Here is a 14,451-nt window from a genome sequence, read left to right on the forward strand (position 1 = left end):
GTGTTCAAGTATCGCATTTCCTTATATTCAGAATTTGACATTGACATGCCCCAGTTAGTAATTTTCACTTGTAGGCAAAAAGACAAGAAAAACACTATGTAACAAAATTATCAGCAGGTCTGAGTATAGGCTAGAGATGAAAAACTCCATCCTCCTGTTCCTCATTCAGAATTTCAGACCACTGCCTTTTTGCCCAGGTGGAGCTCAAATTCCAAACTGCCATGTTGTACTTATGATGAGCCAGACTCAAGATATCTTGAGGGGGATATCTGTAGGGGCTGTAACATCAGACTCAAGATATCTTGAGAGGGATATCTGTAGGGGTTGTAACATCACACCTGATCTGTCCAGACTGTGGGAAAGGAAGTTCAGATCACATCACAGGGTAAGCATGATCCACCTTTCCCCTTAGTACACCACAGCTGGAAGCCTACACCCAGTGTGATCAAGGGCATGAATTGCACAGATGTCTGGCTGAGACTCAAGCAGGATCATGGAAACAGTCTTACCTGGCCATGAAAGTAGCCTGAAGATGGTCCAAATCTCAAGCATGATTATGAAATGTGCCCTCTGTTTAGCAGATGACCATTTAATGAACTTCATTAAAATATTTTCTATTTAATCAGCTTCATTTTCAGCTTGATTTTGGGTTCAGTATCTCTCTAGTCCTTACTTATTTTCTTATAGTGAAGTACCTACTCTCTGAAATACATTATGGTGAGCACTGTCAGACAGAAAACTGTCTTTGTCATTTTCAAGGAGACCAAAGTCTTAGCATTTTCTTGGCCATTAAATCTGGGAACTCAAAAAGGCATGCAAGTGTTACATGTGACAAGACATGGAAAGAAAAGATTGATGATGTCCTCAGCTCTTGCCTAAGTAGTCCAGCAAATCACACCAATTTTAGTACATGCTGCCATATCCCAGACCTTTTACACTGCACGGCAAAACTCCCAGTGATTTCAATAGAAATATGTTTTAATGCAAAATTGGCAAGCTTGGAAAAAAATAAAATAAAGCAAAAGTATTTTAAAATCTTCGTGTCAGAACAAAAAGCATCTTAGAGGCTCTATATCAAAAGTGAAAACTGAGGCTGGAACTTAACTCCAGCTTCATGCGTACTTCTAACCTTTATGCCAGTATACTGACCAGTTTCTTTAAATACAATAGAAACTCTGTCACTTTGAAGATAAGCCCTCACAGTTAGCTTAAAACAATAATTCTGTACTTTCTTTCCTGTTTCTAGATTTATTTTAAGTATTAGTATAAAATGTCAGAGTCTGATAGCAGCCAGATCAGTTTGTATAAAAATCGACTGCCTGTTTGTAGTATATTACAGGCTATATTTGACACAGGAAAGCACTTAATCATGAATGCTATCTGCACACCACACCCATCTTTGTAAGTGCCTTATAAGCTAGATTTATCACTGTGAACTCGGACTGGATAGAGACAAGTAATAATGAATAATGCAAACCCCTTCTGTGGAGGTAGGGTTAAAGGTGTGTTATCCACCATATGACCGTCAGATGACAGTTCAGAAGCCATGCTTGTATCTGTCAGTGGCCTAGAGGCATCAGGACCTCTTTTACTTTGGATTGATGTCCAGAGTAATGTTTCCCTAGAGTCATCAGGCTCAGATAAGCAGATAAATGTGAGAAGAATCTATCTCAAGTACATGATCACATACCTTCTGCCATTTTAGGTATTTTAAATCTCCCAGCCCATTGTATTTGCACAGCAGAACTGACAGCCCTTCAATAAATTAAAAATAAAACCAGAAACCCTTTTGTCATGCATTAAATTTGATTTTATTTGACATGTCTAACTTTTTATCTCAGTTCTAGCTTTTGAGCTATAATACGTCACTTCTTGGATGTGTGGACTTCAGAAACATCCTGAAAAATGCGCATGTTATGGAGGGGATGGGACCTTCCTACTTTTCTCCATTGGCTCACGCAAAGAGTACTGCTCCCTCCTTCAGAGGCTGCCTCTGTAGCTGTAACTGTCCCCTCTGTGTTTCTGTGCCTCTCACTGTGCAAAATCTTTTCCAGGCTCATGTATATCGAGTCACCAATGGAGAGGGAGCCAAGCCAGGGAGGCCAAACAACTTCAGCCATTCCCCCAGCTGACTTCTCCTGTCCTTCTGGTCTCCCCAAGTCCTGATAGCAGTACTTCTAGGAAAAGGAAAAGATTTGGGTGTCTGTACAGGCTGCCTCTCCTCTAGGCTGCCTGCAATACCTTGCCTGCTTATTCCCTGCCACCACTGTGCCCTACGCCAGCCACCCCATAGGGGATGGAGGACACAAGGTTGCTCCACACGGCTGACACTGGACCAGAGATAGTATTCTCCCGTTGGCAGAGTGTGTCAAGAAACCAAAGTCTTTGCTAGCAAAAAAACATTTCCCAAAAATGACAGTATTCGCAAAAACTAACTGGGGAGTAAGCTGTACCAGTCACTTTGAGATATGTTGTGGCCATTCACATTTTTAGCATACACTCACTGCTGAACACAGACAAAAAGAAGCTCCTTTACCTATTAATGACATCTGTTTACAGCAGCCAAATTAAGAGTCACATTTTAAAACTGGAGTTGATATTGTCTTGATTAAATGGGAGAAATTTTGGCTGAGGTTTATTAGTATATTAGTTAAACCTAGCTTGATCACTTTTCATTATAGAGGGAAAAAAAGCTTTTTACCCTCTGTATTCTCAAAACTTAAACAATACTTATTGGAATAGTGCTAAACTCTCAAATGCATTGCAAGTAAATGCATCCATGGGACTCTTAAACATCTGTGAATCTCTTGAACAGGGAATCCACTGAAGCTACTGAAGCTGTTGAGGAGTGTACTCGTCTGTATTTCAGCAGTTTAAGAGAAATATGCATAAAAATATTTTTTAGGTAGAACATTGTATGTGTAACAACCTGGAGAAAATATGCTGGAGTTTCCAAGGATCAGTTTTATATCTCATCCTTCAGCAGACGCCTCCTCCTTCAGCAGAGGGTGCCCATGGTGCAGTGGTGAAGGACTTCTCCATGGACACTCAGAGGGCAGTGTGCCAACTACTGTGTTGAATCACCAACGCTTCCCAGAGGCCCCTCAAGTTCCCAGGTGGCCCAACCTTGCCAGAGCAGGATGAGGTAATATGGCTGCAAACTAAATAAAGACAAAACCCACTAAACTGAATTTAAAGGGATATGGCAGAGTGATACATTTTGGTTTTCAATAGATTAAGGACATTCTCATTCAGTGACATGGTTCTTTCCCCACCATGCAGAACAGATACCCATCCATTGAATAACTTCTTTCTGGATGTTGCTAATAAATATTTTTTATTAAATTAGTACTCTCATAATATACATATTTGACTGCATGATGCTGTACCTGGAAGAAATAATGCGGTTGAATCACCTGATAATAAGTTTGAGCACTGAAAGACAAGATGACATCAGGAAGTATCTCTTTTTCCTTATCACTAGCCCTAACTTTTTTAGCTGAATCTGGCAACCAATACTCTGGACTGCCAATTCATTCATTAGAGGTAGTGACCCACAGTCACCAGATCTAAGGTCAAAACAAGGTACAGGAAAGAAAAAAAATCTATTAATGAGATATCTTTGGTATTCAGAACTTCACATTACATGAGACATTAAATTAGCAAAAGAAAAATCAGGATAAGGAAAATGCATGGAGCAATCAAGAGCTCAAAGCAGCTCATTCCAGGTAGATGAGACTACCAGATAGATAAGAATAACAAGCAGCTTCAGAAAGAGCAGGGGTCTTTCTGAAAAATGTCATGGCTAAAACTCTGGAAAAATCTCATAGAAAGCTCAAACAGAGGCTAAATAAAACGATTTTGAAATCACAGACTCATAGAATGATTTGGATCGGAAGGGACCTCAAAGATCATCTAGTGCCATAAGAAGGGGCACCTTAATTCAAGGGATGAAACAACAGTGAAGAAGGAATAGAAAGAAGACATCCCCACTTGCACAGGCACTGAGCCTGGCTCCAAAAGACACATATAATTCAAATCCATGTCCCTATCTCAACACTCTGCTGCCCTGCTCAGTGCTACAGACTCTGGTGCTTACCCCAGGCTGTAACAAACCAGTACCAGCTGCCTCAGGGTCTATCCAAGGCATCTGTTCTTTGCATGACGGTTTGCAGCACTTACAACAGGATTGCTTGCTCCTGCTGCCCTGGCACACACATTTTATCCAGCTAACCTTCTAAAACTCTCTCAGCAGAAGCAACGGACTGACCTACAGGAGAAGCCCATGACCACTCACCAGATGGCCCTCACCAGCCCACAGTTGCAAGAAGGAAAATGCTGGAAGAGTTTCCTCTCCAGTGGCACCTGTCTAGGCTTTCTTCCCCCTGGCATCTTGGAGATGGTGGCTGCTGCTCATCAGACCACACATATTCACGCTTCCTTCTCATGGGAAGCCTGGGTCCCAGGGAACAGACATACCCACTGGCATCTCCACAAAGAGCCAACAGGAAGAACATGTGTCTTGATGCATGCTGCACACTCCAGTTGTGGCCCTTCTTGGCTGAGGGGTAGCTGTTATGGGGTATGAATGCACTGCTCCTTTCAGACAACTTCCCCCACGGCCCTTGGGATGGGTCCATTCACGCAGCCCCGTGTTCAGAACAGCAGGTGTTAGCGGGGGTACTATTATGCATGCCAACACTCCCTGCTTCTATCTCTCTAGTGAGGACCTGTAGCAGGAAATCATGCTTGGGACCATCCTTTTTCTGGGGCTGGATAAATACAGAGGAAATGAGAGGTTGTGTCTAAACCTCATAAAGTGGTGATGTGCCTCACAGAAAGTTCAAGTATTCTGGTGGCAGACTCAATGCAGAAGAACTGCTCTGCAAGTAGCGGTCTCTGTAGCTGCCCAAAATGTAATCCAGCATTTCTAGTGCAGGGCAAGCAGCAGAGAGCAAAAAATCAAATACACCTGAGTATGGGAATTTTGAAGGTGAAAGTAGATCCCTATAAAGCCACACAAAAAGCTCAACTGCCTTGTCTAGCATCAGGATGCATGAATAAAAAACGCCTTATAGATCCAGCATAGGGTAACTAATGCTGTCAATATCCAGAACTGGCCACCCCAGCATCCTACAGTTATATGGGCTAGAAATTTGGTATTCCAATTGTCAGTGTGATGTTAGCAATGTCAGAGATGGTTGGATTATGTGCTGTGCCTTGTGATGAATGTTGACACTGCCATAATTGCAGAAATCATACAATCATTTAGGTTGGAAAAGGCCCTGAAGATCGAGTGCAACAATTAATCTAATGCTACCATATCTACCACTAAATCCTTTCCATCTGATTTCTCAGCTTGCACTCCAGTATTATTATTAGTTCAGCTTAGTCACAGAGCCTTCCAGGGACAAGCAAACCCCAAATTCCTGATGTTAAAAAACAAATAAACAAAAGAAACACAAGCAGAGAGTGGAAAAAAATCAGGAGGAAAATGTGTCCTTTGTGCACTTCAGCACAGTCAAAGCAAAACACACCCATGCTCCCCCCTACCTTGTTGTTCACTTTTAAGTTGTGCCGTGTCCAGCAGCTGGAAGCTGTCTCGCCATTGGACTGTGCACAGGGATGTGCCAGAGATTCCCTCTTGCTCCCATGGGTGGGATGTAAAGAATTCCTCTCCTCATAGCTGACATTCCTGCTGCATCGAGACAATAACATACAATTCTTGCTCAAACGTTTGTAGATAGACACAGTCATTTTCTTTCTAATTATATAAATATGACTATGTCCATTAGATATGAAGTTTCCTGGCCAAAACCTGTACTGAAAACAGAGTATCCCATGCTCACCATCTGCAGTTTAGTGACATTCTTTGGTGCTCCTATCCCACCCTTTCAAAGTTAATTATTTAAGAATGGAGAAGGGAATTCAAATTCACAGCATAGTTATTCAAAAAAATTTTACTCCTGGAACATGCAGGAGTCAGCAATATGGTCAGCTGCTCATTTCTCCTAGTAGCAAGCAGCATAAGCACTAAAGTCTGTGGTGTTGTCTATTGTTCCTAAGCATAAGTCAGGTGCTTTACCATAAAGCCATAACTCTTTACCAGCATCTTTAGAATGTCATCTTGTGTGAAATGTTTGTGCTGCAGCGGTAGGGTAGAAATAGATGGGTTTGTAGTTGTTTTGGGGGTTTGTTTTTTATCAGTTGGAAATAGAAGCATGAGTCAAAACTGAATATGGGTCATAAACTGCCAAAGTCGTGTTTCTGTTCTGTAGACATGGTTGAAAGCAAATTTCTCTGTTATCACTGTCATCTCTGTTAGGTGAGACTCTGGTGGAATCCAGTGAAGACAAGAAAAGCAGGGGAAGGAGATGGCTCTGATCTTTTCTTCAGGTTCTGTGTTTTAACAACCCACAAAAACTGAGATATTTGTGTTTGTGGTTCTGAAGCAAACCAAAATGAAAGAGAAATCTTAACTGCAAAATTAGGGTTTGGGGGTTTGACTAATTTCCCACTGCCTTGCCATGCTGATGTTGTCAATATCAGTGACTAATGTCCATCTGGGTTATGAGACTGTACCTTATCAAGGACAGCATCAGAGCTCTGCATGCACTAGAGAAACACTTCGGTGTCAGACATGCTTTGTGGTGTGAAGTAGTCACCTTTATTACACTCTAAAGACCTCAGCAAGCTTCTCAAGCCTCTCCTTTTACCTTTGCTCACAGAAAGCTTGTTCCTTTCTATGCAGAATGCTCCAACAGAACAACCTTTCCCATCCCAAGATTAATTAAAATGTCATCTTTTCATTATGAGAGTTTTATATGTTTTATTCAGCTTTTTATAACTTGCTCTTTTTTCTTGGCCCTTCAATCTAATGGAGGAAATTTGGAATGACAGGGTAGCAGGTACAACACAGCTTGTTCTCTGTGCAGAGCAACTTTATCTCACAATTCAAAAATAGACCTAAGGAAAACAACAGAATTAATTGCTTAACAAAGTAAGTTTTTCTTTTCTTTAGTGGTATTGTAGCCCATGAGTGAGAGGTTCTGGCTGCTCTACAGGGCTGCCCCTCTCTGGAGCAGCCGGACCTGTTGATAAGGACATACTCTTGAAATAGTCCTTAAATTCATGGGCTCATATCTCAGGGTTACTCCATAGTGATTCAATCTTTCTGATTTTACACACATAAAATTCAACAACTTCAGTCCCCCCACAAGGTCTTGGTTTCAACAGAGTAGAACAGGAATAATTTTTAAAAGTTTAGTGGTAATCAAACATAATTTTTCACTCAATTTATCCAATGCAGCAGGAGAGCCAAGGCCCTCCAAAAATTTACTCTGCATCTAATCACTCATCCACACGGGAATTTGGATTCTGGATGACTGGAAATATATCAACAGCTTTTATGCACAGAAAAGAGTTCTATCTTCTGCAAGAAACTACATACAGAGTATCCATGGAGTAAGCTTTGGGAGCTATTTTACTATAAAAATATAGATTTATAAGTGCACACTTATCAATACTAGAACATGTAAAAGGGTATTGGTACATGATACAGGCTAATTTTCACAGGGCAGACATCATTTGTGTTCAGCGTCTTTCTAGGCAAATCACTGGCTTTTAGCCAAGTAAATTTTTTTAAACACAAGAAAAATGAAATCACTTACTGGAACTAATCTACTGATTCATTTGTGGTCACTTTCACCGCTCAATCCAACGTCCAGGCAACAAGTGACTCCTTTTCCTGAGCTGGTCAGGATTATGAGATGCCAGACAAAGCCAGGTTCTGCAGAGCTGTGTGGGAAGGGGCCACAAGTGGTTGGTGAGGAGCTCACTGGGGAGTTGGGCTGGACCCTGCTGAAGGAAGGGTTCTTTATTTATCCCATCTCTCATCAAAACACAAAACTTTGGATACAATACACAAACATACACAAACGCCAAACTAATTTTTTAAGTAACATTTACTTATCTAGTACAAAATAATTTTGTTGCATACATTTCAGAAATCCTAAATATGTTTTTACTGTAAAAATTACTGCAACACACAACTAAGATAACCTGGTATTTATTCCTTTGTTTTCTTTTTTCTCTTCTTTAGGAAAACAAAATCAAAGGCCAGAGTGCAGTGTAAGGGGTAGCGGTATACAAGGCTATATGGTAAGTTGGTTTACAGAAAACATCAATATGGCTTTGAAAAGCACATCAGCTGCAGCTTTACATCCCTCAGAAGATATAGGTGCCATGCCATGACTGTGGATTGGTCTAGGCTATCTAGTTCTTCCTGTCACGATTTCAAGAGTCATTACACAAAATCTCTGCCTTGTCTCACTGTGTAATGCTGTTTTTCCTCCTCCTTCCTACTGAATTCACCAGTAACATTATGTGAAGCATGGATTTGATGTGGTAAGAAAACCTCTATTAAGGGAGAATTTTTGTGTTGCTCTTTTTTTTTTTTTTGATTCAGAATTGGGCAGCTAAGATGTTGCAAACAATATTATTTGCCCACTACCATTTTGCTATACTGCTAGCAACTGCTCATCAATATGCAAATATAATAAAAAAGTGGCAGCTTAATTTTTTCTTAAACACCAAAGCAATGCATAGTAAGTTACTCTAGTGACTTCATGGGAGAAGTAATTCGTGGTTACATGACACTTAAATTTCTTGCAGTTTCTCCTTGCCCCCTCTGTATGTTCACATTTGACTTCGAGGCTCTAGTTAACGTTGTTGTGACTAAAAATCATCTAGAGTTTCCTATCTGTGTACAAACAAGTTTACATTAAAAAATGGTGCATTTAATAAAGAAAGTATGTAAAGATCTTGTCTATCACTTTTTATTTGAAGTGTTTTGCTTTTATTCCTGTTCAAAAATACAGTATACATTCTTACTGCAAACATCTTCAGGCTACATAGGAGTTTTTTGTACATGGTAGATTTTTTTTTTGTAGATTGCAGGTTTGTATATTTTGTGAGCTACTTCACCACCAACTTGTGGGTGAGCTGCAAGCAGAAACAGATCAGGCAAGGTTCCAAGTGCTTCATCCACAACACTGTCTTTCTAATGGAAATGTGGAGGAATGCATGAGCAAGAGTCTCTAAGAAAACTTAGGTTTCTTTGGTCAGGCTCTGATGTACTCATTTAGTGCTGACAATAGCCTTAATTCTGTGTTTCTCCAAACACCTTGAACCACTTCATCAGAGTCCTGGTTTTGGCTCTGTCCCTTGAATGTTCTCTTTTACCCAGATGGTGGTGGGTCTGTGGGAGTGAGCAGCTCCTACACACACTCTTCTCTCCACAGCCAAAAGAAGGGGAAACAAGGAACAGCCATGATATGTTTTCAACCACAACACTTGCTGTTTGCTATCATTACAACCATTATATGACTCAGTGCTGGTTCCAGCTTGCTCTATAAATGGTATCACAGAAGCATCAGCGGGTGTTTCACTGAGGAGGCATTGCACTGTTGATAATGAATATCTGACTACTACTTTCAACATGATAGGGAAAACCAGATAAATCCTACTCTGAAATGGAAATCAATTCTCGGGATCATCTGAACATTTCTTCAGCCTCCCACCCCTTCTCCTTTCTAAAGATGACTTTTTTTCACAAGTCTGCTTTACATAAGTATTTTACAGATACCTTTACCTGCATGTTGGTTTACAACCATGTCATGCTTGCTGCTCCCCCTTTTCTGGTGCATGTGTGTGTGCTTTTGTTACTTGTATTGTATAAGGTGCCTTGGGATATTCGCATCCTGTGCATTGTGTGGCATTGTGTTGAATAGGAGGTACAGAAATTAAAAGCAGGTCTCCTCCTACCCACATATGCCTTTTCTTTGCAGGTTTTCCTGGAAGTTTTGTGTGGGGAGGGAAGGGAAGAGGTAAAATATGACTTGGCTGAGGCTGCCGGATGCTGAATCAGCTGCAATTGCCTCACGTTTTCCTTTCTTTTAAAATAAGGGGTACAGTTTTCGAAAATGCCATCTGACTTCTCTACAGGCCCTACTCAGTCCATCACTTTTCAGTAAGTTGCTTTTTAAAAACGGTGCATGTGCTTCTAAGTCACACGGGCATCTTTGGAGAACATCTTTATAATGCCTTCCTCCTAGGTCTAGAAGCCAGATGCTCTGGGATTACAAGACCTGGTGCAGCTGCTGCAGATTACCACAGTGCTCACAATCACTACCACAAATAGTTTTCCCCTCCCAAAAATGTTCTTTGCAGAAAATGGAGGAGACAGCCATACTCACTAACTCAAAAAAATATATCACAGCCTAAATGCCAAACCACACAACTTTTTGAAGCATAGTTTTGTTCCGCTGCACTGGTCTGGTTAAAGAAGCTGATGTCTAGAGTGCTGGCTCCTTGCTGCTCACCCCTGCACACACTGGCGCAGAGTGCCCTGATGAGGTTGTTCGGTGATGGTGTGGTGATGCAAAAGTCAATGATCAGGGGAACACTTCAAGAGTGAAGCAAGCAAGAAGTGTGGCATCAAAATCCTTCAAGCCCCAGAGACACCTCTTTTCAGAAGGCTTACACATCCTGAAGTTACAGACAAATGAAATCAGGCATTGGTAAGAGGCTAATAGCAGCGCTCTGGAAGTGTGTCATCTTGTTTTTTTGTCAGTATTTTGTTTTCACAGCATGCCTAACTTTAATAGAAATGAGGACTTTGATGCCTTCTAGTTAAAGGACCCATGGCCCTATAGCACCCAGCCACATACATGTTGCTCATCCCTCCCAGGGCTGCTTCCCTGTTGTGCACTATCTCACGCAGATAAAGGTTCATTGCGTCCTGCTTGCCACTGCGATTGAACGCTTGAAACCTCAGCAAAAGAGCAGAGGAAAATGGAGTGTTAATGAGACCTGGGCCCTCCAAGCTGTGCAAGTAAAAGGACTGGCACATGAAAAACAATGCTTTTGCATTCAAAGGTGAGAAAAGTGATTGTCAATCGCTATTTCTCTTTTTTTTCCTTTGCAAGACTGTGTATATATTCACCTGTGATAGCTAGCATTGCAGGTCTTGAGGGCTGGTTTTATATGTTTTCCTAAAGGTTATTAATTCTTCCTACACTGTTCCCAGTTAAACAGAATACCTTATAATATAACTTCCTCATTAACATCAAGAGCTGTGATTATACAGTTGTGTTACCAAGGGCTTCAAAGACATGAAGCCTAAATATAATCTTACAGTACCTTGTTACAATACAAAGCACATCCTCTAATACATTTTTTTTGTTTGCATAAAATGCAGCACAATAATGGTTCACTTGACCTTTGCCTCCCTGTATAGTTCATTTTAACATTGTTTGAGGAGCACAGAGTTTGCATTTTGCAGGGCACAGGTGCTCTGCCCCACACTGAAGGCTGAGGCTCAGCCTGGCGGTGTGGTGCACCACTGCTCCCCGCCAGCAGCTGGACTCAGGGGATTGCTTTTGTGGTCCACCAGGAATTTCCTGTGATAGAATATCAGAAACCTACTGGTGACTAGTAGGAGGTGACTTCACAGGGCAAAAGTTCTCTCCCTACAATAAACATTCTCAGCGCCGCTGTGGAGATTTCCTACTCAGACCTGACAGCCGCCAGCGACTTGTCATCTCGACAGAGAATGGCTCAGAGAAGGGACCATGGTTGTTTGCAAAGGTTTGCCACTTTAAAAGCAAAGCTGCACCCCCACTGCCATTTAATTGATACCTCCTGAGAAAAGAAAGAAATCAAATTATTACATGCTAATTTAAAAAATCCCAAGAATATTGACTGAAAAGGCTTAAAAAAATATACAAATCCACAGTCAAAGACAGAGTATGCTGGTATCTATATAGACATACAATCCATAAATACCATCCATAAATACCATACATCCTGGTGTCTATAGGTGCCATGATACACATACAGTCCATATATACCATATATCCTGGTATATACCATATGTCCTGGTATATACCATATGTCCTGGTACCTACCACATATACCATATATACTGGTATGTATAGGTACCATGGCACACATGTGGTCAGAGAACTAACACAACAATTAGGAAAACATCATACTCTCTCCATACACAGGTTTCCTTGGGAAAAAAACCACAGGTATATTCTGCCACTAGATCTTTCGTGGGGCACTGCAAGATTTGGAGGATCCAAGTAGTAAATCTGACCCTGACCCAATTCCCTTGGCTAACACTACTAACAGGACTGTTGGGGGCACTAGATTCATTTGGCTGGCCAAAATATCGTGCAACTGGGCAGACTGCAGAGAAGTTTACTGACTGAAATAGCTTTGGGGAAACAATACATTAATTTCCTGTGGAAAATGCATCTATTAAAATGGAGACAAGCCTTGGTTGAGTCCAATATGTTAAAAAAGTGGGCTGTAAAGCTTAGAAGAAAATACAGCTCAGTGTTGGCTTGAAAGTAGAAAAGTGAAGAAAAGTAATATTATCATAAGAATCAGGACCACGCAAGGGTCCTCCTTGGGAGAGGAGTGAGAGAGAGCAAAGATTTCCAGAAGGCACCTATAAGCTGTCTCACCAACTTCTCTACATGCTCCAGCACTTAGGCACAATGCCTGGGGCCATGGCCTTCACCATGCACTTACTGAGGCTTCCAGTCCACTGGGGCAAAATTTGACCCAAAACAATGTTGATTTATTTTGCTTCTGAAATCTCATCATCAGCTAGTGGCCATTTCCACAGGTGAGTCCTCCTAAGGGCTGGATAGAAAGAACATAGCATCTCACACCTTGGCTTGCTCTTGTACACCAAGAAGAAGAAAGGAGAAAAAGGCAGCAAGAAACCTGTAAGAATACTCAGCAACACTGGAGATGTTTGGTGCTGCACTCCTTGTTTGCTGTTCCTGAAGTGCTTCTATATTCATTGGCTTTTGCACAGAAATCACTGCCCAGCCTGGTCAGAGCAGTATGTGCCTGTAGGCAGAGGAGTGAGGACCAGGGAATCACCACTTCAGCTCCTTTAAGCATTGCAATGGGGAGGGACCAAGCCCCACTTTTAAGAGTTGTTTTTCTATATGATCAGACAAACTTTTCTTTTTCCCCCAGCCACATACAACCTATAAAGCAGCATGATTTCCACGAGAGCTCTGACAGTTCCCTCTTGGAGGGACTAATTCAAAGAAATAACATCTGCCTTACCCCACAGTCTGTTAGTGACGCACTGGGAGATGAGACCACAGTGTACTCACCAAACTTTTAGTGGCAAATAGATGTTTGTGCTGAGGGAAGACTAAATTCGTCTGTCAAGTACTTCTCTTTTTTTGTGATCAAGGCTGATAGTTTTAGTCTCAGTGACTGGATTTTCAGTCAGTCACTATGTACTCAGGAGGAAGAAACCAGTTTGGTTAGCTTTTTTCTGTTTCTCTGCAAGCAGAACACTGTATTCCATTTCTGTGGACCGTGACATCCCATGGCACATTAAAAGCCTTATTCAAACCACAAGACAGCCATATTTTACACTCAGCAGGAGACTCCAGGAAGAAGCATGAGGCCAGGGTTATTCTGACTCTGGACACCTTGTCAAACTGGGAGTTAGGAACAAAGTTTAGGACATTCTCTACCAGTTCATGTGATCATGAAAGAAAAAAGTGGAAGATTGCCTCAGTACAGATTTTCTTTATGCTACAAGAGACTGCATAGAGGAAGGTTTAAATTCAGAAGTAGTTTAACCTGCCCTTGGGCTTTTGTTCTAAGTTTCCATCCATTGTGAAACATGGCAAAACCTGTGGGAACACTAACGACAGGTCTGAAATAAACAGGATTTTGTTTTCTTGTCCACCCTTGAACAGAGAAATTAAACAGAAAGATCTCAGCTTAGTTCATAGACCAAGTTCACTGATATCTGGGAACTCCTCTTTTATCATAGGCCGTGTTTCATGCACTGATCTACAGTTTTAACTCAAAACCATAAGAAATTGATCATGTAGTGGGACATCTTGAGAAGTCCTTTATTAGTCTGCTCAGTATTTTATTCTGATTGACCTTTTCAAAGAGATGACAGGAAGTTCAGGAATCACTTCTGCCTTCTGAAACAATAAATTGCATTTATTGAACTCTACAGCAAAAATTTCAGGCATTGCTCATCACATAAATGCAGAGCACATCATGTTTCCTATGGCTATCCAGTCATAACAGGCTGGAAAAGGGATTTCTCTATCAGACATATATGTGCAGCAGAAGTGCCCTGCTCTCACTTTTTGTGATTCTCAAACTGATTACTTTGTGCTTGGGTCCACAGAAAGGAATATTACTTGATTATAGGGTGAAAACTCTCCCTTTCTGTAGGATATTTAGAGTGCCATGTTACAAACTTGGACTGCACTGCATATCACAAAATTGGTTTTCCATAACACTTGGGTTATGGAAATGAACATGAAAATACTGTGTATTTGTATTGTATCTGGTTTCCCAAGGCTACTTGTTCCAATATTTGAC

At 41.2% G+C, this 14,451-nt stretch overlaps 1 long non-coding RNA gene across 1 annotated transcript; it reads right to left on the reverse strand.

The window, feature by feature from the left end:
* Positions 1-6,731: 6,731 nt before the first annotated feature.
* LOC135413400 (uncharacterized) lies at positions 6,732-11,941 on the reverse strand. The gene is made up of 3 exons (XR_010430214.1): positions 11,203-11,941; positions 7,671-7,857; positions 6,732-6,966 (listed from the first exon to the last, which is right to left on the reverse strand). It is a non-coding gene; the product is annotated as an uncharacterized LOC135413400 (long non-coding RNA).
* Between the last annotated feature and the right edge of the window lie 2,510 nt (positions 11,942-14,451).

This window comes from Pseudopipra pipra, chromosome 1 (assembly GCF_036250125.1).
Source record: "Pseudopipra pipra isolate bDixPip1 chromosome 1, bDixPip1.hap1, whole genome shotgun sequence".
Classification (NCBI taxonomy): domain Eukaryota; kingdom Metazoa; phylum Chordata; class Aves; order Passeriformes; family Pipridae; genus Pseudopipra; species Pseudopipra pipra.